The sequence below is a fragment of the Bombina bombina genome, chromosome 8, assembly GCF_027579735.1.
Source record: "Bombina bombina isolate aBomBom1 chromosome 8, aBomBom1.pri, whole genome shotgun sequence".
NCBI classification, from domain to species: Eukaryota; Metazoa; Chordata; class Amphibia; order Anura; family Bombinatoridae; genus Bombina; species Bombina bombina.
In genome coordinates this window covers 192,726,280-192,753,208 of record NC_069506.1, presented here as the reverse complement: position 1 = coordinate 192,753,208, position 26,929 = coordinate 192,726,280, and the positions used below count along the sequence as shown (strand labels likewise).

The window sequence follows — 26,929 nt, the reverse complement described above, 5'->3', positions numbered from 1 at the left end:
ACAAAACATTATTTTATTTGTTTGTTGTCAATGGCACACACAATACATCATTCTGTGGTTGAGGCTATACTCTTGAAAAAATAATTCCGTGGGCACAAAATCCCTTATGCTAGGTCTTGTATTTTGAGTCTAGTTGTTTGCTATTAAAACATTGGAGATTCATTGCTTAATGCTAATCATTGAGTGTGGAATCAGATTTACTTCCATAGCAGCCTGATCCCCTACCTAAAGAGATACTATAACGTAAAACACTCTTCTTCAGGCTAATTTTCCTACAATAGTTTATGCTCTGATAATACAACGAACCAGATGATTCTACAATTTTGGACCTGCAATACTTTCAATCCCTGCAAATAAGTCTCTGCTCAATTAGCCCCTTCCCGCCGTTAGGACGTTCCATGCTGTCCTAACTACACTGCCTTTAGCGCGGCATGGAACGTCCTAGCTGTTCTGCTGTACTGAAGCTCATAGGCACTCCCTGCAAACCCAATCCCATCATTGAAATCACACAATTGCTTGTACGATCGCGTGATTTAAATTTTTTACTTATTTGTTTACATCGAAACTTGATGTTCTGATCTTACAAATAAGTACCGGCATTAAGGGGTTAAACATATTCTTTTTTTTTCCCCAGAATCCCTGTGTGAACCCCATCCTATGTCCCACCCTCACCATCCTAAATTGCTGCAGTTTGCATGAAGTGGTTTCTAGCTGACGACAATGGGATTCCTATAAAAGGTCATAAAATTACTTTTATTTATATACATTTTATGTTTACTGATACAATGTAAACATTTTATTAGTAGTAGTACTACTACTATGTATTACATAGCTGTAAACATTGGAATATCCTTATTTATGGCTTCCCCTGGTATGATGTGATGGAGTCAAGCTATAGGGGGACACTGGAAAATTGGAAAATAGTTAAAGGGACATGAAACCCAAATTTTTGCTTTCATGATTTAGGTAGAACATACAATTTTAAACAACTTTCCAGTTTACTTCTTTTATCAAATTGTCTCATTCTCTTGGTATCATTTGTTGAAGGAGAAGCAATGCACTACTGGTTTCTAACTGAACACATCAGTGAGCCAATGACAATCGGAATAATAACCAATCAGCAGCTAGAACCTAGGTTTTTTGCTGCTTCTGACAGAAGGAAGCAAATTAAATAATAGAAGTAAATTGGAAAGTGGTTTAAAATTGTATGCTATGTCTAAATCATGAATCTCTAATTGTGACTTTACTGACCCTTTAAATAGGGCATGTGACATATGTCAGAGTATATTTACCCTACGACTGGGCAATGGGTTTGTGTGAGTATTGGACTGACATCATCATCATTGGGGTGAGCATACATAAACTTATAACATTTCATTGAACGAATGTACATTTGGGGACTGCAAGCATCCTTGTTGGTTTGAGGTCAGTAATAAGATGCTTCAAGTGAATGTCAATTTACAAACTACTGAATGCTCATAATACTTATATTACACATGTTTATTCAAACCGTGAACTTTAAAAAAAAAAAATAATAATTTATAATCTATTTTAATTACTAACTTCGCTCCGTTTTGAGCAACAACTCCTCCCATAAGGCACTTCCTTGTTTTGCAGAGAGTGACGTATAGAGTGGTCTCACCTACTCTATACGTATCTCTGATGCGCGCACCCGTGATGCCCTTACTTTGCGCATGCGTGAAAAACAGTTGGACTTAATCTGCGCATGCGCTTAAAAACTAAAATACTTAATGTGCGCAAGCGTGAAAGTAGGAAAGACAGGCTGCGCATGCGTTAACATCCGACCTCCTCAAAGCGCTATCTAGTATTCAATGAATGTATCCATTAATTGAATACTATTGTGATAGCGAATGCAGCTGAAAAATATGTATTAATCTAATCACAGTACCCTTAGCAGCACTGTACAATACTAATCACAGTAGCCTTCACTGTATACCGCTGATAGAGTCTGAACTTGAAGGTGTTACAGAGCATGCGCGTCTCGTGGACACGCATCACTTCTGAAGCTGGGGATTAGAAGCTAACGCATGCGCAGAAAAAGCGCATGACGTTGCCAAAAAGGGGTTGAACGCCACGGGGTAAAAAAACGGATTGGCAATCGCTGTTGTCAATTATTTCCAAATAGAGGGACCAAACGGCGGGTGGAGGAATATCGGCTCCAAAAATGAGATAAAAAAGGTATATATTTGGGATTAGCTAGTACACACAAAAAAATGATGAATTAAGGTCCACCTAAATTGTTGAGAGTGATAATATGGCAATAAACAACACTGTTGAGTTTACATTCACTTTAAGTAATTCTTGTAATCTACTATATTTCCAAAATGTAACAGCCCTCATCTCCTTCCAGCAGAGCCTTAAAAAGCTGAAAGCAAATACAAAAAGGTGTACTTGCAATTCATTCCCCATACCTCTTGCTTTGCTCCACTGTCTTTTGTTAACATTTACAGGCCTATTTAAGAAAATGGATCCCAAATCACATTTTTAATTGTAAAGGGACACGCAAGTCAAAATTAAACTTTCCCTATTAAGATAGAGCACACAATTGTAAACAACTTTACAATTCACTTCAATGATCTAAATGTGCACAATCTTTTTATTTGCACACTTTTAGGCACCAGCAACTACTGAGCATGTGCAAGATTCACAGAATAATGTGTAAAGGTAATTACGGTACAGTAACCCACACGGGGGGGGGGGGGTGAGGGAGAACAGAGTGACACATACTGGAAATGGGGAACACAGTAGCAAACAGTGGAAGAGCAGTAGCCCAGCTTAGGAGCACAAACAAGTATTTAACAATCTCTATGGCAGCAGTGTTTGCTATAAACAATGTTGTAAAAATGGCAAAAAGATACATGTACACTAACCTAGGATTGCTCTTTAACAAAGGATACCAAGAGAACTAAGCACATTTAATAATGAAATCTATTGGAAAGTGGTTTAAAACCCGAGTGCTCTATCCAATCCATTTAAGTTTAATTTTGACTTTACTGGTCTTTTAAACACGAGTAATGTGCATGAACCTAAACAGCTCAAACTAATTCCCTTTTCTGCTCTCTTCATTCAAAAACCACAGGAGATCAGTTATCCCAATCTTGTTTTCTTAAAAGACAAACAGTCAACACTCTTTGTCCCCTTCCCAATTACTATTATATGAACTTGTATACTCACATATTTGCCATGTTTAGTGACAGACCTGCAACATAGGAAACTCAATAGTGTGAAAAACTATGAACAGCATTCCCTACTGTGAGCCCAACTGAATCAAAGAACAGATGAATTCATAAACAGGAAACTTACTATTCTAACAACACAAACATCACACACTGGTCAGTGCACATTCCAGTTACTCAGCCTGGACAAAACACTGTGCATTGATCAGTGCATGTTTCAGTTACTCAGCCTACATTAAACCCTGTGCATTAGTTAGTGCATGTTCTGGTTGCTAAACCTGGATAAAACCCTGTGCATTGGTCAGTGCATGTCCTGGTTGCTCAGCCTGGATAAAACCCTGTGCGTTGGTCAGTGCATGTTCCAGTTGCTCAGCCTAGCTAAAACCCTGTGCATTGTACAGTGCATGTTCTGGTTGCTCAGCCTGGATAAAACCCTGTGCATTGGACAGTGCATGTTCTGGTTGCTAAACCTGGATAAAACCCTGTGCATTGGACAGTGCATGTTCTGGTTGCTAAACCTGGATAAAACCCTGTGCATTAGTTAGTGCATGTTCTGGTTGCTAAACCTGGATAAAACCCTGTGCATTAGTTAGTGCATGTTCTGGTTGCTAAACCTGGATAAAACCCTGTGCATTGGTCAGTGCATGTCCTGGTTGCTCAGCCTGGATAAAACCCTGTGCGTTGGTCAGCCTAGCTAAAACCCTGTGCATTGGTCAGTGCATGTCCTGGTTGCTCAGCCTGGATAAAACCCTGTGCGTTGGTCAGCCTAGCTAAAACCCTGTGCATTGTACAGTGCATGTCCTGGTTGCTCAGCCTGGATAAAACCCTGTGCGTTGGTCAGTGCATGTTCCAGTTGCTCAGCCTGGATAAAACCCTGTGCGTTGGTCAGTGCATGTTCCAGTTGCTCAGCCTAGCTAAAACCCTGTGCATTGTACAGTGCATGTTCTGGTTGCTCAGCCTGGATAAAACCCTGTGCATTGGACAGTGCATGTTCTGGTTGCTAAACCTGGATAAAACCCTGTGCATTGGACAGTGCATGTTCTGGTTGCTAAACCTGGATAAAACCCTGTGCATTAGTTAGTGCATGTTCTGGTTGCTAAACCTGGATAAAACCCTGTGCATTGGACAGTGCATGTTCTGGTTGCTAAACCTGGATAAAACCCTGTGCATTAGTTAGTGCATGTTCTGGTTGCTAAACCTGGATAAAACCCTGTGCATTGGTCAGTTCATGTCCTGGTTGCTCAGCCTGGATAAAACCCTGTGCGTTGGTCAGTGCATGTTCCAGTTGCTCAGCCTATATTAAACACTGTGCATTGGTCAGTGCATGTTCTGGTTGCTCAGCCTAGATAAAACCCTGTGCATTAGTTAGTGCATGTTCTGGTTGCTAAACCTGGATAAAACCCTGTGCATTGGTCAGTGCATGTTCTGGTTGCTAAACCTGGATAAAACCCTGTGTGTTGGTCAGTGCATGTTCCAGTTGCTCAGCCTATATTAAACACTGTGCATTGGTCAGTGCATGTTCCGGTTTCTAAACCTGGATAAAACCCTGCACGATGGTCAGTGCATGTTCTGATTACTCAGCCTGGATAAAACCCTGTGCATTGGCCAGTGCATGTTCTGGTTGCTAAACCTGGATAAAACCCTGTGCATTGGTCAGTGCATGTTCTGGTTGCTCAGCCTGGATAAAACCCTGTGCATTGGTCAGTGCATGTTCTGGTTGCTAAACCTGGATAAAACCCTGTGTGTTGGTCAGTGCATGTTCCAGTTGCTCAGCCTATATTAAACACTGTGCATTGGTCAGTGCATGTTCCGGTTTCTAAACCTGGATAAAACCCTGCACGATGGTCAGTGCATGTTCTGATTACTCAGCCTGGATAAAACCCTGTGCATTGGCCAGTGCATGTTCTGGTTGCTAAACCTGGATAAAACCCTGTGCATTGGTCAGTGCATGTTCTGGTTGCTAAACCTGGATAAAACCCTGCGCGATGGTCAGTGCAGGTTCTGGTTGCTCAGCCTGGATAAAACACTGCACATTAGTCAGTTCATGTTCCGATTGCTCAGCCTGGATAGAACACTGTTCATTGATCAGGGCATGTTCCGGTTACTAAGCCTGGATAAAACACTGCACATTGGTCAGTATATGTTACAATTAATTAGCATGACTAAAGCATAATGTATTGGCAAGTGCATGTTCCGGTTGCTCAGCCTGAATAAAACACTGTGCATTGGTCAGTTCATGTTCCGGTTGCTCAGCCTAGATTAAACACTGTTCATTGGTCAGTGCATGTTCTGGTTGCTCAGCCTGAATAAAACACTGCACATTGGTCAGTATATGTTACAATTAATTAGCATGGCTAAAGCATAAATGTATTGGTGAGTGCATGTTCTGGTTGCTCAGCCTGAATAAAACACGGTGCATTGGAGAGTGCATGTTCTAGTTGCTCAGCCTGGATAAAATGCTGCACATTGGTAAGTGCTCGTTCTTGTTGATTAGCCTGGATGATAACGCACTATGCATTGGCGAGTGCATGTACTATTTTTTCAGCCTGGATAAAATGTTGCACGTTGATATAGTTATATATATTAACATAGTAGATGATGTTGAAAGAAGATCCATAGAGTTCAACCTAAACAGAGATTACCTGAACTACACTAAAGAAGATGACATTAAACAATTAAAAGCCTATCCATTTAACAAAAGCAAATCAATCATATACCTTAATTCTATTTTTAACCAGAAATGTATCCAAGTCATTTTTTAATGTATCCAAGGTACTGGCACTCCCTACCTCCTAAGGTAAGGTGTCTGAACTAGAGCACATGTAAAATAATCAGCTGATTAAACAACATGGTAATTTTACCTGATCAAACCCAAAGTAATCCTAAAAACCTGGCCTGTTTGGGAGGCCTGAGGACAGGTTTAAAAAACAGTAATTTAGACAAACAAGAGCAGCAGGAATCTGTAGACCCGGGTCTATATCTGATAATTTGGGGCTTGGTTAGGAGTAGAAATCAGTAAAGAGTTATTGAAAAATAAGCAAAACTATACATAGTAACAAAAACACTCCCAGATGGGCTGTATAAATGAATCATCTACAAAACATGTATGCAAAGAAAAATCTAGTGTACAATGTCCCTTTAAGAGGCTTAATAAAAGGTCTAGCTGAAAGTATTTTTCACAAAAAGATCAAAACCAGAACAAGGGGTCATGGTCTCATGGGAATACTCAATAGGCCTATCGATCTTATCTGCCATCAAAATCTATGTTTGTCAAATTTGTGTATTTTACAAATTATTAGGCATAGATTCAGCAATTCATTCCGCACGGTTGTGAAGGTGCAACACAAATAAATGCAGCACCAAAATAAAACTAATCTCCAAATGCACGTGTCTACAAATTATAAACACCTGAAAATCAATGTTTAACATACAGTACAATGTTAGTTCGAACATTTTAAGCAGCTTTTTATTTTTTTTTCATAAATTTCACTCGGGCATATTGCATGGTGAGCATGTTTAAACAAAAATTACTCAGATGTTTTATGAACAAGGAAACTGGGGTCTTTTTTTGTCCCTGGTAACAAACCTATGCTTATGATGGGAAACATTGCAGACAGTCAGAAATACTTTTCATATACTGATATATGTATAAAAACTTAAAGGGAAAGTCAAGTCAAAATTAAACTTTCATGATTCAATAGGGCATGCAATATTAAACAACTTTCCAATTTACTTTTATCATCTAATTTGCTTTTCTCTCTTGGTATTCTTAGTTGAAAGCTAAACCTAGGTAGGCTCATATCCTAATTTCTTAGCCCTTAGAGGCAGACTCTTATCTGAATGCATTTCACTTTTTTTTTCATAGCTAGAGGACATTATTTTATGTGTGACATATAGATAACATTCTGCTCACACGTGGAGTAACCTACGAGAGAGCATTGATTGGCTAAAATGCAAGTCTGTCAAAAGAACTGAAATAAGGGGGCAGATTGCAGAGGCTTAGATACAAAATAATCAGAGGTAAAAAGAATATTAATATAACCTTGTTGTTTATGCAAAACTGGGGAATCACTAATAAAGGGATTATCTATATTTTTAAATAATAAAATTTCTGGAGTAGACTGTGCCTTTATAAAAAAAAAACATAGATAAGAGACAGGAGTAATATTTTGAGCTTTGGCTTCCTTGATTTGTTAATTAAATAATTCTCTGCTACACTTATCAAAAATGATATTAAATAAAAACATGTACCAGATTTATTCAGACATATTTACATCACCAAAAGATTTCAGAATAAGCTCAAAGAAAGGTTAATGACACATGAGTGGCTCTAGGCCAGAGCTTTCCAAACTTTTCATGTTGGTGACACACTTTTTAGACCTACATAATTTCGCGACACAGTAATTCAGTTGTACTAGCAAACAGGAGGTTAAACTAACTTGTTTTAAGAGATACGGACACATACATAAATGATATAATAACTAAATGTATTTACAAGTAACAGTATGTATGTGCAAGAATTAAAAAAAGTTTAATATCACCAATAGCTACTTACTATTTTATTGGGATGTATGAGGTTGATGGGATGAACACAGTTTCTGAATATTTGGTGGAATATTAGATAAAGACACTCGCATTTCATCATCAAGCATTTTTAAGCTTTCACTTCCTATCCATATATCAAGAGCAGGAGCAGCAATGCACTACTGGGAGCTAGCTGCAAAAAAAACGCCACTGACTTCAGCTCAGCATTTAAGCTGCCGCCGTCAGAGCTCGGTGAGTCCGATTGACAACTACCTGCACTACAAACACACTGCTGTCCCACTCACTGACTACATGTGCAGTCACAAGCCGATTAAGGAGACTGCACATGCAGTCAGGAGCCAATGTGCTACCAATGGGAAAAGTTTCCGTTCCCACTGAGCTGCGCCAATAGGTTAAGATGATCTGTGACCCCCTAGGTATCAATCACGTGTCAAGTTGCAGGCAGGCGGAAAGTCAGAAAAAAAAAAAATTTACAAAAATTTGTGCTGAAGCAGGGACACACCTACACACTGCTGCCGACACACTAGTGTGTCCCGACACACAGTTTGGAAAGCACTGCTCTAGGCCCTAACTCCATTTTCTTTGGTTTGCCCAACAACTATCCTCTGTGGGGACTTCAGAGGTAGAAAGTGTCTAAAAAAAAAATAAAAAAAAAAAAAATAAATAAAAAAAAAAAAGGGAATAGAATGAAAAGTACAAAGCAAGTCATTAAGGTATCATAACACAGCATCAGTAGCAATGATTTTCATTAGTCATAAATTATATGCCGGGTCTGTTTATACACAGTAAAATTAGATAACTGTCACTACCAATAGCATTGTTGAAATGAAATGGTGGAACTATTCTAATTTAACAAATATCTTATTCAATTAAGGGTGTTGCTAAAAGACTAACCACAGCCCTATGCCACAGTTATATACTGCATAAAAAAGGAAAGGTCTGTAAATGCACACAACGCTGTGCAGCTGATGTCAGCAACTGGTTTCTCAATGCCTGATAATATTATTTAAAATTCTTACTGTAATCAGTTCTCCACAAGCTTTCTTGCTTTGTGCCACTCCAGACAACAAAGTATCTTCTAATCTGTACAAATAAAAGGAAAAATGAACAAAACATTACTTATTTATAATCTGAAATCCCTTAGATGTGTAAATGACTGTTAAGCAATCTGTGTAACTTCTTTTCAACGTAATTTTGCTGCATTAGTCACAGATTCAACTACTCATCAAATTAAAAAGGGACATAAAACCCAATTTTTTTCTTTCATGATTCAGACCGAGCATGTGATTTTAAACTGCTTTCTAGTTTGCTTCCATTATCAAATTAGTTTTGTTCTTTTGATATCCTTGGTTAAAAAGAATACCTAGGTAGACTCCAAAGCTGCTGATTGGTGGCTGCACATATATGCCTTGTGTTATTGGTTCACCCAATGCAGTGCACTGCTGCTTCTTCTTCAACAAAGGACACTAAGAGAATGAAGCAAATTAGAAAGTTGTTTAAAATTGTATGTTCTATCTGAATCATGAAAGACAAATGTGAGGTTTCAAGTCCCTTTAAGTCTTAAAAGGTACATGGAAGTCATATAGTAAAAGAATATAAAAAACAAAACATATAATTCACTATAAACTTAGACACTAAACCCAAAATGTTTCTTTTCATGATTTAGACAGAGCATACAATTTTAAATACACGTAACTAACTTTAAATGTACTCATTATCAGATGTGCTTCATTCTCTTGGTATTCTTTGTTAAAAGAGCATCACTGCACTACATCATGTGAGCCAATAAGAAAAAGGTATATATATTTTTAGTCCCCAATCAGTAGCTAGCTCACAGTAGTGCATTGCAGGTTCTGAGCCTACCTAGGCTTCAACAAGAGATGCCAATAAAAGGAAACAAAGATAAATTGGCAGTAAATTGGAGAGCTGTTTAAAATGAGATAATCTATTGTAATTATGAAAGTTTGATTTGGACTTTACTGACCCTTTAATTGATGGAAAATGAAGTAACTTTGCAATATGCATTAAGTATTGTGCTTGCTCTTATTGTAAATCATATGCCTGTCCTGTGTACCCTAAGGGGCTGGAAGTCAGCCTATGTATGCTGCAAACCCATCTATGTACTATTCAATTATTTCTTAGCGCAGTGCACACTCATTTACAACTAGTCCTTATTGGCAACTATTAAGGGAGATAAGACATGTAACTTATTCAGGCATTTTTACACATATTTTTATTTAGGCTACCAAATTTGAGCTCCAGGCTATCTGTGGAGCATAGGGCAGGAACAGTTTTACAGATATACAAACACAAAATAAAAACACACACAATAGTCTAATGAATTAGAGCATGCCATTATAGTATGTCATTTTAAGACTAGCGACCCTTTAAAGGGATATAAAAGTCAAAATTAAATTTACATGATTCAGAAAGAGAGAATACTTTTAAACAATGTTCAAATTTACTTCCAATAACAAAATGTGCACAGTCTTTTTATATTTACACTTTGAGTCACCAGTTCCTACTGAGCATGTGCAAGAATTCACAGAATATACGTTTATGCATTTATGATTGGCTGATGGCTGCCTGTCACATGATACAGAGGGGGATGGATAGACATAACTGAAATTTGTCAGAAAAAAAAAAAATCTACTTTTCATTCGAAGTTCAGACTAAGTGCTATTGCATTGTCTTTATCAAGCACTTGTTGATTATGCAAATGTACTATATTTACTGGTCATTTAAGACACTTTAAAGTCACTTATATTTTCAAATGTGCTTTGTTTTCTTGGCCTCTTGCTGAAAAAGAACATATCCTACACTAGTGGGATCTAGTTGCTGATTGGTGCCTGCACACATCTGTCTCTTGTGATTGGCTAACTAGATGTGTTTAGCTAGTTGTCAGAAGTGCAATACTGTTTCTTCCGCAAAGGATAGCAAGATAATAAAGCAAATTTGATAAAATAAGTTAAATGGAAAGGTTGGTTTTTTTAAAAAAAAAAAAAAATGTATGTTCTATTGAAATCATGAAGAAAAAAAATGGGGATTCCTGTCCCTTAAATGCAGAAGGGATAGACGTAGCACTAGAGACCTGGAGACTGCAGATGATACAATCAGCAGAGCTAGTCACACACAGGGTTTAAAGGACCAGTCAACACAGTAGATTTGCATAATCAACAAATGCAAGATAACAAGACAATGCAATAGCACTTAGTCTGAACTTCAAATGAGTGGTAGATTTTTTTTGTCCCGACAATTTTAAAAGTTATGTCTTTTTCCACTCCCCCTGTACCATGACAGCCATCAGCCAATCACAAATGCATACACGTACCATGTGACAGCATCAGCCATTCACAAATGCATACACCCATATTCTTGCACATGCCCAGTAGCAGCTGGTGACTCAAAAAGTTTAAATATAAAAAGACTGTGCACATTTTGTTAATGGAAGTAAATAGGAAAGTTGTTTAAAATTGAATGCTCTATCTGAATAATGAAAGGTTCATTTTGATTAAGTGTTCCTTTAAGCACATAGCATTAAACGGTTGCTAGTCTTAAAATGACGTGCTCTAACAAATTACAATATGCCATTTTTCAACTATAACGGCCCTTTAACATCTTTCCTTGTGAGCATACTGAAGTAAGCACAAGAGCCTGCTTTTTGAGAACTTTATGGCAGTAGTTTTTGGAACAATGTTATACATTGCTGCAAACACCTCTGCCGTATACTGCTCTTTACTAAGCCTACATCAGTATGTTTTCATGCAAAGGAGCCAAGTTTAAACAAAATATGCCAAAGAATACAATTTGACTACAGAAAAGTGCTTTTCAAATTGCATTATCCATCAGAATCACAACAATACCAGTGTGTCATAACACCTTTGATAATAATCAATGCTATATTGAAATCACACGAAAAGAATATATTTACTAGGGTGGGCAAATAAAATTAGCAAATTAGCTACGGCCTTTTATAATCTATGCAAATCCCAAATGTCAATTGAATACCACACATTTTTTCTAAAAATTAAAAGACAATGATATTACATTGAACATCACTTTCCTCCCCAGATGTCCCCTTAATGACTCTTCCAAGACATTTCCATATGCTTATGACCCCTGGTGTTACCACTCAAATCTTCAAAGTGGTATGACGTTCTAGTCCATCATAACGGCTTTAAAGCCCAGTTTAATTATGATGGAATAGAACGGCATAACGGCGTTAAAAGGTTAAGAGTCTGATCTTAAAAATACTTCCTTGTGATTCTAAATGTTTCCTCTTAGGATAACATGTTTTTGACATGTGCCCCTCTATATACAGGTAACCCTCAGTTTACGCCGGGGATAGGTTCCAGAAGGAATGGTTGTAAATCGAAACCGTTGTAAATTGAAACCCAGTTTATAATGTAAGTCAGAGGGAAGTGAGGCAGATAGGTTCCAGGCCCCTCTCAAAATTGTCATAAGTAACACCTAATACATTATTTTTTAAAGCTTTGAAATGAAGACTTTAAATGCTAGACAGCATTATAAAACTAATAAAATAATCACACAACACAGACTTCACTTGCATTTTTTCTGCAAACAGTTCTTTCTATGCATTCCAATCTGAACTGAGTTATAGACAGGAAGATCTTGCTCCTTTGAAATCTGCTCGATAGCTCAGGTCTGGTTAAACTGATTAAATTCAGCTTGCTTAGCTTTGCTGCAACACAAGCGGACAGCTCCACCTACTGGCTATTTTAATAAATGTACTGCTTCTCAATGCTTTTAAATAGCAGTCACATGACTGGAAAAAAAGGTTGTTATTCTGAAACTGTGTAAATTGAACCGTTGTAAAACGAGGGCCACCTGTACTTCATATTATGTATTCACAAACTAATGCTCCTACCCTCTCTCCACTCCCCTAGCATCCTACTACTCATTGAAAGTCTCCTGCATTACCCATCTACAAGCAATGCAATATCATGTCCCCACTCCATTGTTGTCATTTTCACTCTCCTGGTACTCCTTTTCTTAAAGGTGCATAAAACTCCAAATTTTTCTTTCACGATTCAGATAGATCATACAATTTTAAACGACTTTCCAATTTACTCCTATTATCAATTGCGCTTCGTTCTCTTAGTATAATTTATTGAACGTGCAGCAGTGCACTACTGAGAGCTGACTAAAACAAATCTTTAAAGGGACATAAAACCCAAAATTTGTCTTTCGTAATTCAGACAGAGCATACAATTTTAAACAACTTTCCAATTTACTTCTATTTAATTTGCTTCTTTCTCCTGTTATTCTTTGCTGAAAGGTTTATCTAGGTAAGCTCAGGAGCAGCAAAGAACCTAGGTTCTAGCTGCTGATTGGTGGCTGCAGAAATAGAACAATTGTCATTGGCTCACCCATGTGTTCAGTTAAAAAGCAGTAGTGCATTGCTGCTCCTTCAACAAATGATACCAAGAGAATGAAAGAAAATTAGCTAAAGGAAGTAAATTAGAAAATAGTTTAAAATTGTATTCTCTATCTGAATCATGGAATAATGTGCAACCACCAATCAGCAGCTAGCTCCCAGCTCCTGAGCCTACCTAGGCATTCTTTTCAACAAAGGATACCAAAAGAACAATGCAAATTTGATAAAAGAAGTAAATTGGAAAGTTGTTTAAAATTGAATGCTCTTTTAAACATAAAGAAACATTTTGGGTTTCACATCCCTTTAACGTTCTGTCAACTCCACCCTCCCAGCATCACCAGTCCCCACTGACAGTTGGCCACCTCTACATTGGCAGGCTGTCACCTCCAGTCTCCATGCATCACTAGTGTCCACTGTCTGTCTGTCACTTCCAGTCTCCATGCGTCACTAGTGTCCACTGTCTGTCTGTCACCTCCAGTCTCCATGCGTCACTAGTGTCCACTGTCTGTCTGTCACCTCCAGTCTCCATGCGTCACTAGTGTCCACTGTCTGTCTGTCACCTCCAGTCTCCATGCGTCACTAGTGTCCACTGTCTGTCTGTCACCTCCAGTCTCCATGCATCACTAGTGTCCACTGTCTGTCACCTCCAGTCTCCATGCATCACTAGTGTCCACTGTCTGTCACCTCCAGTCTCCATGCATCACTAGTGTCCACTGTCTGTCACCTCCAGTCTCCATGCATCACTAGTGTCCACTGTCTGTCACCTCCAGTCTCCATGCGTCACTAGTGTCCACTGTTTGTCTTTCACCTCCAGTCTCCATGCGTCACTAGTGTCCACTGTCTGTCACCTCCAGTCTCCATGCATCACTAGTGTCCACTGTCTGTCTGTCACCTCCAGTCTCCATGCATCACTAGTGTCCACTGTCTGGCTGTCACCTCCAGTCTCCATGCATCACTAGTGTCCACTGTCTGTCTGTCACCTCCAGTCTCCATGCATCACTATTGTCCACTGTCTGTCTGTCACCTCCAGTCTCCATGCATCACTAGTGTCCACTGTCTGGCTGTCACCTCCAGTCTCCATGCATCACTAGTGTCCACTGTCTGTCTGTCACCTCCAGTCTCCATGCATCACTAGTCTCCACTGTCTGGCTGTCACCTCCAGTCTCCATGCATCACTAGTGTCCACTGTCTGTCACCTCCAGTCTCCATGCATCACTAGTGTCCACTGTCTGGCTGTCACCTCCAGTCTCCATGCATTACTAGTCTCCACTGTCTGGCTGTCACCTCCAGTCTCCATGCATCACTAGTGTCCACTGTCTGGCTGTCACCTCCAGTCTCCATGCATTACTAGTCTCCACTGTCTGGCTGTCACCTCCAGTCTCCATGCATCACTAGTGTCCACTGTCTGTCACCTCCAGTCTCCATGCGTCACTAGTCTCCACTGTCTGGCTGTCACCTCCAGTCTCCATGCATCACTAGTGTCCACTGTCTGGCTGTCACCTCCAGTCTCCATGCATCACTAGTCTCCACTGTCTGGCTGTCACCTCCAGTCTCCATGCATCAACAGTCTCCACTGAGGCTGTCACATTTGTACTCCCCCTTTGGTGAGGCTGTCACCTCCGCTCTCCATGTATCAATAGTTCCACATTGGCAGACTGTCATCTATGTGTCACAAGTCCACACTGTCTGACTGGCACCTCTACTCTCCATGCATCAATAGTTACAATAGGCTTTAACCTCGACTCTCCAGTCCATACGTCACTAGTCTCCACTGTCTAGATTTCACCTCCACTCTCCAAAAAGTATCTGTCACCTTTGGTAGGCTGTCACCTTCACTCTCCCAACAGTGCCTGTCCCCTTTAGCAGGCTGCCACCTACACTCTCCGAAAAGTACCTGTCCCCAAAACAATGCAGTCACCCTCAATTACCAACGTAACGTGTTCCTATTCACAGAGGCCATTTCCTTGGCATTACCAATCCAAATCCCCAAGCTCTTACCTCTCCTACACTGGCTACCTGCCACAGTCCCTTAGATGTCACTACCAGCCTCATAACATTATCCAACCTCTTAGTTTTTTTACTTCCATCCCTCTGGTCTGTCTGTCCCCAATCCAAGAAAATCACATGCACTAGCAATACATTACATGACCGAATGATCAAGCTGTCACTTTCTCTCGCAAGACACTACCTGTATCTATTCCCAGATCGCCATCACCACTCCCTTGTTATCAACTATCAGATACATTCACAAGGTATTATCTTGTCTCTTTCTGATTATATCGTTTCTAATAATCAAGCACCACCTGAATCCATTCCTAAAACATCACATCCATTCCTTATCCCCAAGCTAATAACCTTATTACCCAAAACTGACTGTCCCCATTGCAGGATTGTCCCCATTAATCCCCCAGCTCTACCTGTTACACAATACTCTAATCCAATAAACCGCTGGAGAACTCTTCTACGGTAACTTCGACCTCTCTTCCGCGAAGCAGCACGACATTTCCGCCACAAGCTCCGCCCACTGTCACGGGTCTTCTGGTTCCCAGCCCTTGGCAGCCAATCATGAAATATAGTAGGGCATTGACCTTTCTGAAAAAAAATTGTCAAACACCGATGGGTTGATACCGTAAGTTTGTTGACAGATGCTTCAACCAATCGGATGCAGACGATGTGACGTGCACTTTTGGCCCTAGAAGCTTAGTTGCGTCATCATTATTTGGCTGCCCATGTGGGCTATGGAATGGATTGTAGTTACTGTTGTTATTTGGATCTACACGTTCAGAACAAGGGTCAGTCTATCAAAGTTGATCGGATATTATACATTTTTAGTTTCCCTTTGCCGCAAGAGTCGGCTGCGACAGGCTTTCTCTGGCATCTAAGTAGTACTGGTTAAATACGATTTTTTATTTTCCTATTATTTTAATTATTATGTATTTATTTGATTATGTGTTTATTTTTTAAAACCAAGAAATTAGAAGGTTCTGTTAAGGTGCAACACAATCAAAGAATGTACCAAATCGCATTCACATATCTGAATCCCAGATTTATTATCAGGTGCAAGTGCAAAACCCCATGTAGGTTACTAGGTGGGAAATAACAAATTAGTGGTAAAATTAAATGGTCCTAAAACGTGACTGGTACCTATTTAAAGGTGCAGTAAGGTAATAAAAAAATAAATGTATGATTCAGAGAGCATGCAGTTTTTAACAACTTTACAATTTCCTTCTATTATCTCATTTGCTTTGTTCTCTTGCTATGAGAGATTGAAAAGCATACCTAGATATGCCCAGGAGAAGCAATGCAATACTCTGAACTAGCTGGTGATTGGTAGCTGCACATATATGCCTCTTGTCATTAGCTCACCTTGTGTGTTCAAGTAGCTCTCAGTAGTGCATTGCTGTTACTAAGTCTACTCTTTAACAAAGGATGCCAAGAGAACAAAACAAATTTGAAAATAAATTTGAAAGTTGTTTAAAATTTCACACTCTACCCAGTGCCTACTCTTCAAACTGCAGAAAAAAAACCTCTTAAATACTTTTTTTTCCCAGCAAAATGGATAGTACGCTGATTAGTCTAATTATTATTATTATTAAAGGGATATGAAACCCAATTTTTTCTTTCATAATTCAGATAGAGCAAGCAATTTTAAGCAATGGATAATGCAATTTGAAAAACAAATTTACTCTTTCTCTTGGCATATTTTGTTTAAACTTCGCTCCTTTGCATGAAAACATACTGATGTAGGCTTAGAAAAAAGCAGTATATGGCAGAGGTGTTTGCAACAATTTATAACAGTGTTCCAAACATTGCTGCAAACGCTACTGTCATTAAGTCCTCAAGACATGCAGGCTCATGTGCTTACTTCAGTATGCTCACAAGGAAAGACGTTAAAGGGCCATTGTAGTTGAAAAATTGCATACTGTAATTTGTTAGAGCACGTCATTTTAAGAATAGCAACCATTTAATGCTATGTGCTTAACCCCTGTGTGTGACTAGCGCTGCTGATTGTATCATCTGCAATTTCCAAGTCTCTTGTGCTACTTCTACTATGTGTTTAATCCATTTGCATTAAAGCAACAGGAAACCCTTAAATTTTAAGCTACATTTAGCTGCCAATCACCTTGTTTCTGGACATAAAAAGTATTCTGAAATAAAAATTAATAGCAATAAAGAATCATTTCTTTCAATTCAACCACAAACAGTTTCTGTTGGTCCGTAAATATATTACTCCTAGCAAGGGTACTCCTGATGATATCCAGCCCACTAGTGTGTGCTATAGAGGTATACAGGCTCACAATGTCCAAGCTGTAAAGGGTACAATTCTCATAAGTATCAGGTAATCTCCATCTTTTCCAAAAAATCACTAGTATCCTTTATAAATGACATTGATTTTGTCCCAAAAGTCCTTAATAGCTTCTCTACATTTAGCCTCCAACTCAGCAAGCGCTACCCAGGTGCTGCACCAAAAATGGTCCGACACCTAAGCTTACATTCCTGCTTTTCAAATAAATATACCAAGAGAATGAAGAAAAATTGATAATAGGAGTAAATTACCTGTCAATATGCACTGCTGCAATGTTATTCTATTCTGACAATATGATACTTTGTTTCTGAAAGACTCCAGGGAATCTAGCACATGCGAGTCACTGCATGCAAATTCTAAAACGGTGACTCAAAAATCGTTAGCGCATGCGTTCTCCAATGAAGGGGCGTGTGTGTGTGTGTGTGTGTGTTTAAAGGTTGCCTGTTGGCTGGGTTTTCATTAGAAGATGAAAAAAAATGCAATAAAATAGACGGGCAGAGGAACGGCAGCACAATATAAACCTTTAAGCTGGTATTCTATCTTAAAGTGATGGTAAATTTCAGACTATAAGAATATATTAGTTTGCAAGTAAACCCCCCTTCGTTTCTTCTCTTGGCTGGGTTGTGATGTATAGAGCAGTCAAATCCACTCTCTACATAGGTTTTTTTAAGGACTTTAAAGGGGCTGGACTTCAAGATTGTTAAACACGCTGCTGTTGCCAGGCACGCAATGGTTGCTGTGACGTCATCGCCGCACGCCAATTCCCCTCTCATGCCGGTCGGATCCTCTGAGTCCTCCTTGGCGTGAATCTGCGCCTATGTAAGTACTTGCATTGCTTACCTACACTGCCCAAGTATAGGACTTACTTTGTGTGCTCCTAGGTGCTTATTTACTGCTGATACTATTGTTGCTAAACCCTGCTTGCCTCTGACTTCTCTCCCGTTTAACGCCTGACCTGCTGATATCTTGGATTGCGTAATTGTTGCTGAACTCTGCTTGCCTCTGACCACTCTCCTGTTTAACCCCTGAACTGCTGATACCTGGATAGCTTACTTGTTGCTAGACCTTGCTGTCTCTGACCATTCTCTGCTTTACCATTTTTGCTGTGAAGGACTGCCCTGTCTATCGTGAGTACTGATTACCTAATTTCTTAACTCTCACTTTATTCTGGGATATTTCCTTATCCTTCCACTTGACGCTGGTCTGATAGGGAAATATCCCACAAGATTTACTCACACACACTGATTGGATGTTCACTAGAGTTGTCATTAAAAAAAAAAAAAAAGAGTTAATCCAAGTGGGCCGCCGTAACGTTGCAATAGAAGCATTACTATATATTAATTTAAACCTTTAACAGCTGGATTAAAACTAGAAAAGGTACACACACATACTTTTTATGGGAAAAATTAAATATATGGCATTTGATAAATTAAAGGGCCACTAAACCAAAAAAATGTCTTTCATAATTCAAGTAGAGAATACATTTTAAACAACATTCCAATTTACTTCTATTATCTAATTTGCTTAATTTTTATATATCCTTTGTTGAAGAAATAGCAATGTACATGGGTGAGCCAATCACACGAAGCATCTATGTGCAGTCACCAATCAGCAGCTAATGAGCCTATCTAGATATGCTTTTCAGCAAATAATATCAAGAGAATGAAGTAAATTAGAAAGTTGTTTAAAATTGCATACTCTTTCTATATCATGAAATAAAAAAAAATGGGTTTCATGTCCCTTTAAGGTTTACCTTCACTTTAATAATGTTAAATTAATATTACATAATAAGTCCCTTTGTTTTTTAAATCTTAATCAGATTCAGTGTTGCAGATTCGTGTAGTTTACCATCACTTTAATGATAAATGTTGCAAGTTAAAAAAAATATATGCCTTAAATTTTCATACTAGCAGACTGTCTGCCAGTACCTAAGATGGGGTGACCAGTGGGGGATGGGGGAGGAAAGAGAGCTGTTTGGGAGGGATCAGGGGGTGGGAAGTGTCAGGTGGGAGGGTAATCTCTACACTAAAGCTTAAAATTAACCTTACAAGTTACCTAATTAACCCCTTCACTGACGGGAATTTTAGAAGTGTGGTGCCCAGCTGCAATTAGCAGCATTTTAATTACCAAAAACCAATGACAAAGCCATACAAAATTGGCCTAGATCAATACTCTGGGTTGTCTAGTATATATATATATATATATATATATATATATATAGTTTTGGGGGTTAATTTTTACAATTTGGGCAGTTCTGCTATACCAAATGCAAGTACACCCATTGCATCATTCTGGACATAGCTACAGAAAAAGACCTCAAAATAATCAAAAACAGTAAAAAATATATATATTCGTTTGGTCTTAGCTGAATCAGAGGATGCCAACAAACAATTTTTATGATTTTTTTGCTACAGTTAGAAAGCTACAGGTTTTATTGGAATGTGATAATCTTTTTATATATTTTTGTTTTACTTTTTTCAGTAATTTTACAATAATTTCTGAATTCTGTGAATAAATAGTTGAAACTGTCATCCTCTGAAAGATCTCTTTATGCCAAAAAATATATAAAACGTTTTCATAGGTGAATAAAAAAATAAAACAAAAGCTCTATTTCTTTTTTAACTGAGTGACAGTAAAAATGTTAAAAAGTCTCCAGTACTGTGGGCAAGCTTTTCTCCGAAATCCCGGTAGCAAATGGGTTAAAGGATTGTGGACTTTTCATATGCTACACCAGTGGCATTTCTTTGCTGTTTTAATTTGTGTTCAAAGTTGTACATGGTCGGCATTTTAACACCTTAACAACTGTTGACGTACCCTTTACACCACCATGTACGTTGGACGATCGTTCACATACCCCCTTATATGGTTTTGGAAATGGCGCAGGTCAGAGAGTGAGGCATGCAGTACTAGCGCAGCTAGTAACTTCTATTTCTGTTTATGTGTGTTATGGTCAATTAAGCAAAATCATACATTTAGCTTAAAAAAAAATAAAAATTGTCATGTCCATTGAACAAAGATAAGGTATAAAATTAAAGAAATTTGTAACACATGGAAAACCACACAAACTGTATTTCTTATTGTGGTGCTAACCTTTATTTGCAATATTCTAACTGAAGCAGGTACATACAGTACAGATACTGTAACGTATATATGTATGAACATACATAATAATGTGTGCCAAACAAAGATGTACACAATACTTAAAGGGATATGAAAGTCAAAATTAAATTTGTATGATTCAGCTAGAGCATGTAATTTTAAGACACGTTTAAATTCACTTCTATTTTTAAATTTACTTTGTTCTCTTGATATCTTTTGTTAAAAAAGGATGTGTACATATCCTACACTACTGAGAGCTAGCTTGTGATTGGTATATACACACATTTATCTCTTGTGATTGGCTCACTAGATGTGCTCAACTAGTTCCCAGTAGTTTGTTGTTTCTTTTTCAGCAAAGGATACCAAGAGAATGAAGCAAATGCCCTACAAAATAGAAGTATATTGGAAAGTTGTTTAATATTGTATGTTCTATCTGAATCATAAAATAAATGTTTCGGGTTTCACTTCCTTTCATAGGTTCTTGCTTTGAAAAAACTTATCAAGTGTAACAATATGTGTTCTCTTTATGGACTACAACTGAGCATAGGGCCATATACACGCACACAAGATTACATATGCGGCGTCGCCCGCAAAAGCCTTTTTACGTGGTTTTGGTACTGCATATAAATGCGGCACATATATTTCACCCGTCGGCCGCAATTTTTACTCCCATAAGATAACATAGAACCGTGTCGGAAATCGGTATCACATATTCAGCGCAAAGACTTATGTGGCGAAAATGGAGACATTTTACTCCATTTTCACCTCTCCACACATAGGCAGACGCAGCAAGCCTTGCGCTGAGTATGTGAGCACTGTAACTCCCTAACTGCCTGAAAATATTAACTAACACATGCGCAATATCTAGCTACCTGTCAACCGCAATCCCCCACCGCAATAACTAATAAAGTATATGAACCCCTAATCCGCCATTAACCCACATCGCAGTAAACCTAATAAAGTATATTAACCCCTAATCCACCATTAACCCACATTGCAACAAATCTTTATTAAAATTAACGCCTAATCCTCCAAACCCACACAACTCTGTAATCCTAATAAATCTATTAACTCCTAATCCGCCAAACCCCCACAACGCAAATAACTAAATTACTAAACCCCCTAACCTCACACCCCCTAAATTAACCCCAATTACCTACATTAAAAAAATACTAAGTTACGATTAAAATAAAAAAGTTAACATTACTTAAAAATAAAAAATAATAATTTTTAATTAATCTAAGATTACAAAAAAAAGTCTAACATTACATAAAATAATAAACCAAATTATCAAAAATAAAATTAAACCTAATCCCTATGAAAAAAACAAAAACAAAAAACAAATTAAAAACACTCCCTAATGTAATGCTAAACTACCAATAGCACTTAAAAGGGCCTTTTGTAGGGCATTGCCCTAAGTCCCCCCTCTAACAGTAAAACACCCCACCCACCAAACCCCCCAAAATAAAAAAACCTAACACTAAAAAATCCTAAACTACCCATTACCCCTAAAGGGGCATTTGTATTGGCATTGCCTTTAAAAGGGCATTCAGTTCTTTTACTGCCCTTTAAAAGGGCATTCAGCTCTTCTTCCAACATGATTTCAGTAGCTCTCATCCTATTGGCTGATTTGAATTTGAAGAATCAAATCAGTCAATAGGAATGCAAGGGACTCCATTTTTAAACGTGTACCTTGAATTCACTATTCAGTGTACGGCGGCGATCATACGAAGGGGATCTTCCATGGCTCCTCGGTCTCCGGTCTTGGTCCTGGATGAAGAAGCAAAGGAGGAAAAGCTCCCCGCTTGGAAGAAGATGTCGGCCGCTTGGAAGACTTCACCGCGGCCTGGAACAGGACCTTCTCAGCCGGACTTCAGGAATGGTGAGTACCTATTTGGGGGTTAGACTTAGGCTTTTTTTTATTTTTTGAGGTTTTTTTTTTTTTTAGATTAGGGATTTCTGGGCACTCTTAAAAGAGCTGAATGCCCTTTTAAGGGCAATGCCCATACAAATACCCCTTTAGGGGCAATGGGTAGTTTAGGATTTTTTAGTGTAAGGTTTTTTATTTTGGGGGGGTTTAGTGGGTGTTTAATTTAGGGCTATGCCCTACAAAAGGCCCTTTTAAGGACTATTGGTAGTTTAGCATTAGATTAGGGAGTGTTTTTATTTTGTTTTTGTTTTTTTATTTTCATAGGGATTAGGTTTAATTTTTTTTATTTTTGATAATTTGGTTTATTATTTTATGTAATGTTAGACTTTTTTATTTTTTGTAATCTTAGATTATTTTAATTTAAGTTTATTTTTTTATTTTTAAGTAATGTTAACTTTTTATTTTAATTGTAACAGTATTTTTTAATTTAGGTAATTGGGGTTAATTTAGGGGGTGTTAGGTTAGGGGGCTTAGTAATTTAATTAGTTATTTGCGCTGTGGGGGTTTGGCGGATTAGGGGTTAATAGATTTATTAGGATTATTGCATTGTGTGTGTTTGACGGATTAGAGGTTAATACTTTTATTAGGCTTGTTGCGATGTAGGTTAATGGTGGATTAGGGGTTAATATACTTTCTTAGGTTTATTGTGATGTGGATAAGGGGTTAATAGTTTTATTAGTAGATCGCGATGTGGGTGAATCTAGTATTATGGGTTAATAGTTGAATTAGTCTTATTGCGTTGTGGGAGGTTGTTGATTTAGGGGTTAATACTTTTATTATTAGTTCCGATGTAGGTTTGATGGCGGATGTAGGGGTTTTACGTGTCGGGTTTATTTTTGGGAGGAGGCTTAGACTTTTACAAGAGATTTGACATGTATTTTTTATTTTATTAGGCGCCGGCAGTTTCTAAAGTGCCGTAAGTCACTGGCGACTCCAGAAATTTGTATTTTTGCTAATTTCTGGACGTAGTTTTATGTAATACCCCGATGATGTGTGAGGTGAAATTATGGGCGGCGTGGGTTTCAGCAGTTGCGCTGAAGCTTGCACCGTATATGTAATCTCGCCCTTAGTTACCATGGAAAACCATTGATTTAAAGCATCCTCAACATCAGGATCTTTGCCTTTCTTTTTTTCGTGTGTGATATCTTACCTTTTCTTGTTGTTTTATCAGTCATGAAATTAAAGGTTTTCAAACTTTAGTTATCTCTGCCAGCAGACGGTGCTTGTGTTAGGAAGCTGGCTTTTTATTTTGTCAAGATTAGAGATTTTTGTGTGTGAAAGCAACAAATTTTGTGCACTGTTTGGTCAAAATCTAATACCCTAGAGATAGCATTCTAATGCATGAGATATATACTGTACATACCATGCATATATCTCATGCAAAACGTCTTCAGATATGAGAATCCAATTATCACAGCAGCACCCTACAGCAGGATAATTCACAATAAGTGCTGTGCACCCTTTATCTTTGTGATCTATACCATCTCTTCTGTCACCCCTGTCCATCATTGCCCCAGGTAAGTGGCACAATTGCCCAAATAAGGTGAAGAAATTCAAACTAAATAACTATTTGTTTCTGTTTTTTAATTTTTGCCCCAAATAAACGGCTTTTAACAGGAATCTACATTATCCATATTAAATGAAATTTTATTTTTTTGGAGGGGAATGATGATTTAAAAAGTGATTAAAAAGGATATGGTATATAACAAGGTGTTTGACTGGGAAGGGCTAAAAGTTGTGTGTGTTTGTACATATCTATGTGTATGTATGTGTGAAGTGTTTTAAAAATATATTACAATACAAAATTAAAGTGATAACAAATAACGGGGACTTTCATTCATGAAGTATAAGATACTTTATGTAGAAAGCTCCTCTATTTGTTTCAATCGATCACCATTCTCAACTGCTACAGCAGCCCGCGGCTAAAAAAATTTTTTTGCTAAGAGGGGATATTTTCACCTCTTAGCTAATAAATGCAAGATGGGAGCCAGATTTACCTCTTCGTAAAAAGATTTTTTTAGCCGTGGGCTGCTGTAGGAGCTAAGAACGGCGATCGGTTAAAACAAATAAAGGAGCTTTTTACATGAAGTATCTAATACTTCATGAATGAAAGTCCCCTTTATTTGTTTCAATAATCAATCCTAGCGTTTGTAAAACACTAGGATTGACTTTCACTTTAAATTTTGACAACTTTGTGGATTAATTATAAGTTTTATTTTACATAGTTCAAGAACTCATAACATTTTTAAGTTTGAAAAATTAACCTTAATGCCACTATTTTTAAAGGCCTTCAAGCCTTAGCGCACCTTGCCCTTAGAGATTGAGAGATAGCCAACATGAGTTTTTCAGCGCTCCCCTATAGAGGTCTGTTATGTGAGGGATTTAGCAATTCCGCACTTTTCAACATCCAACTGTTACTGCACCCTGCGCTTTTGCTTGCGTGTAAACATACTACTTTGAACATGTAATGTAAGAGCAAAAATTAAAGCACTATTGATTTAACTCGAGCGGGGTTAGCACACAATAGTGCTAATATTTTTGCGCTGCACTTGTAATCTAGGCTATGATGTAGTATCTTTCGAAAAATATAAACATATTATAACAGACTGTATCACTAAGATAACAGCAATCATTGTAACCTTTTGGATGCAAGTGGGAAGGGCAGGATATTTCCCAGAACAAAGGAAAAAATTAAAACACACTCTAATAACATGCCACCCACCATGTTTATGCTAGAGGGATAAGCGACCCCTGATTTGAAAATAAGTGATCACATGTCCATTTAGCATATATGGGGGAGATAGGGGCTCTGTAAAGTCCCACACCCCCTCAAGGTAAACAGCACTTTAAGTGCTTTCACAGCAATCACCTGCAACTTGCAGAAGTATGCAACCCCTCACTTGAAAGAGGGGATTACCTTCTTTTAAATGGACATTAAATACATTTCATGCACCTTCCTCTAATCATGCGTGCTGCCATTATGATACCTAGGTTTAACTGCAGGTATCTGAAGGAGGGTAACTGCGCACATGCAAACAAGTCAGCACTGGAATTTTTAGTATTTTTGCTATCACTCCTTTTAAACAGAAATAGGCTTTTGTTTCTTTATTTTAACAACTAATTGTAAAATTACAACAAAAAAAGTAAAAAAATAAATTATATATACTCACATTCCATAAAAACCCTGATTCAACTAAGACCAAATGTATTTTGTTTTATCATTTTGATAATTTTAAGGTCTTTTTCTACAGCTATGTATATCATATTCTAAAATTATGCAGTGGAGTAACTCTCATTTGGTATAGCAGAACTACAGGGAGTGCAGAATTATTAGGCAAGTTGTATTTTTGAGGATTAATTTTATTATTGAACAACAACCATGTTCTCAATGAACCCAAAAAACTCATTAATATCAAAGCTGAATAGTTTTGGAAGTAGTTTTTAGTTTGTTTTTAGTTATAGCTATTTTAGGGGGATATCTGTGTGTGCAGGTGACTATTACTGTGCATAATTATTAGGCAACTTAACAAAAAACAAATATATACCCATTTCAATTATTTATTTTTACCAGTGAAACCAATATAACATCTCAACATTCACAAATATACATTTCTGACATTCAAAAACAAATCAGTGACCAATATAGCCACCTTTCTTTGCAAGGACACTCAAAAGCCTGCCATCCATGGATTCTGTCAGTGTTTTGATCTGTTCACCATCAACATTGCGTGCAGCAGCAACCACAGCCTCCCAGACACTGTTCAGAGAGGTGTACTGTTTTCCCTCCTTGTAAATCTCACATTTGATGATGGACCACAGGTTCTCAATGGGGTTCAGATCAGGTGAACAAGAAGGCCATGTCATTAGATTTTCTCCTTTTATACCCTTTCTTGCCAGCCACGCTGTGGAGTACTTGGACGCGTGTGATGGAGCATTGTCCTGCATGAAAATCATGTTTTTCTTGAAGGATGCAGACTTCTTCCTGTACCACTGCTTGAAGAAGGTGTCTTCCAGAAACTGGCAGTAGGACTGGGAGTTGAGCTTGACTCCATCCTCAACCCGAAAAGGCCCCACAAGCTCATCTTTGATGATACCAGCCCAAACCAGTACTCCACCTCCACCTTGCTGGCGTCTGAGTCGGACTGGAGCTCTCTGCCCTTTACCAATCCAGCCACGGGCCCATCCATCTGGCCCATCAAGACTCACTCTCATTTCATCAGTCCATAAAACCTTAGAAAAATCAGTCTTGAGATATTTCTTGGCCCAGTCTTGACGTTTCAGCTTGTGTGTCTTGTTCAGTGGTGGTCGTCTTTCAGCCTTTCTTACCTTGGCCATGTCTCTGAGTATTGCACACCTTGTGCTTTTGGGCACTCCAGTGATGTTGCAGCTCTGAAATATGGCCAAACTGGTGGCAAGTGGCATCTTGGCAGCTGCACGCTTGACTTTTCTCAGTT

General features: G+C 38.2%; 1 protein-coding gene across 2 annotated transcripts in view; it reads right to left on the bottom strand.

Moving 5' to 3' along the window:
• Window positions 1–15,673, bottom strand: part of LOC128638694 (oxysterols receptor LXR-beta) — a 184,893-nt gene extending 169,220 nt beyond the window's left edge. Inside the window, exons 1-2 of one of the 2 annotated variants that reach the window (XM_053690814.1) lie at window positions 15,558–15,673; window positions 8,762–8,825 (exon numbers count right to left, since the gene is read on the bottom strand). The gene's annotated coding sequence lies outside the window, so the exon portion shown is untranslated. Of the gene's footprint in view, window positions 1–8,761; window positions 8,826–9,105; window positions 9,152–15,557 lie in introns of those variants that run through there. The other variant, XM_053690815.1, reaches the window with a different exon arrangement.
• Between the last annotated feature and the right edge of the window lie 11,256 nt (window positions 15,674–26,929).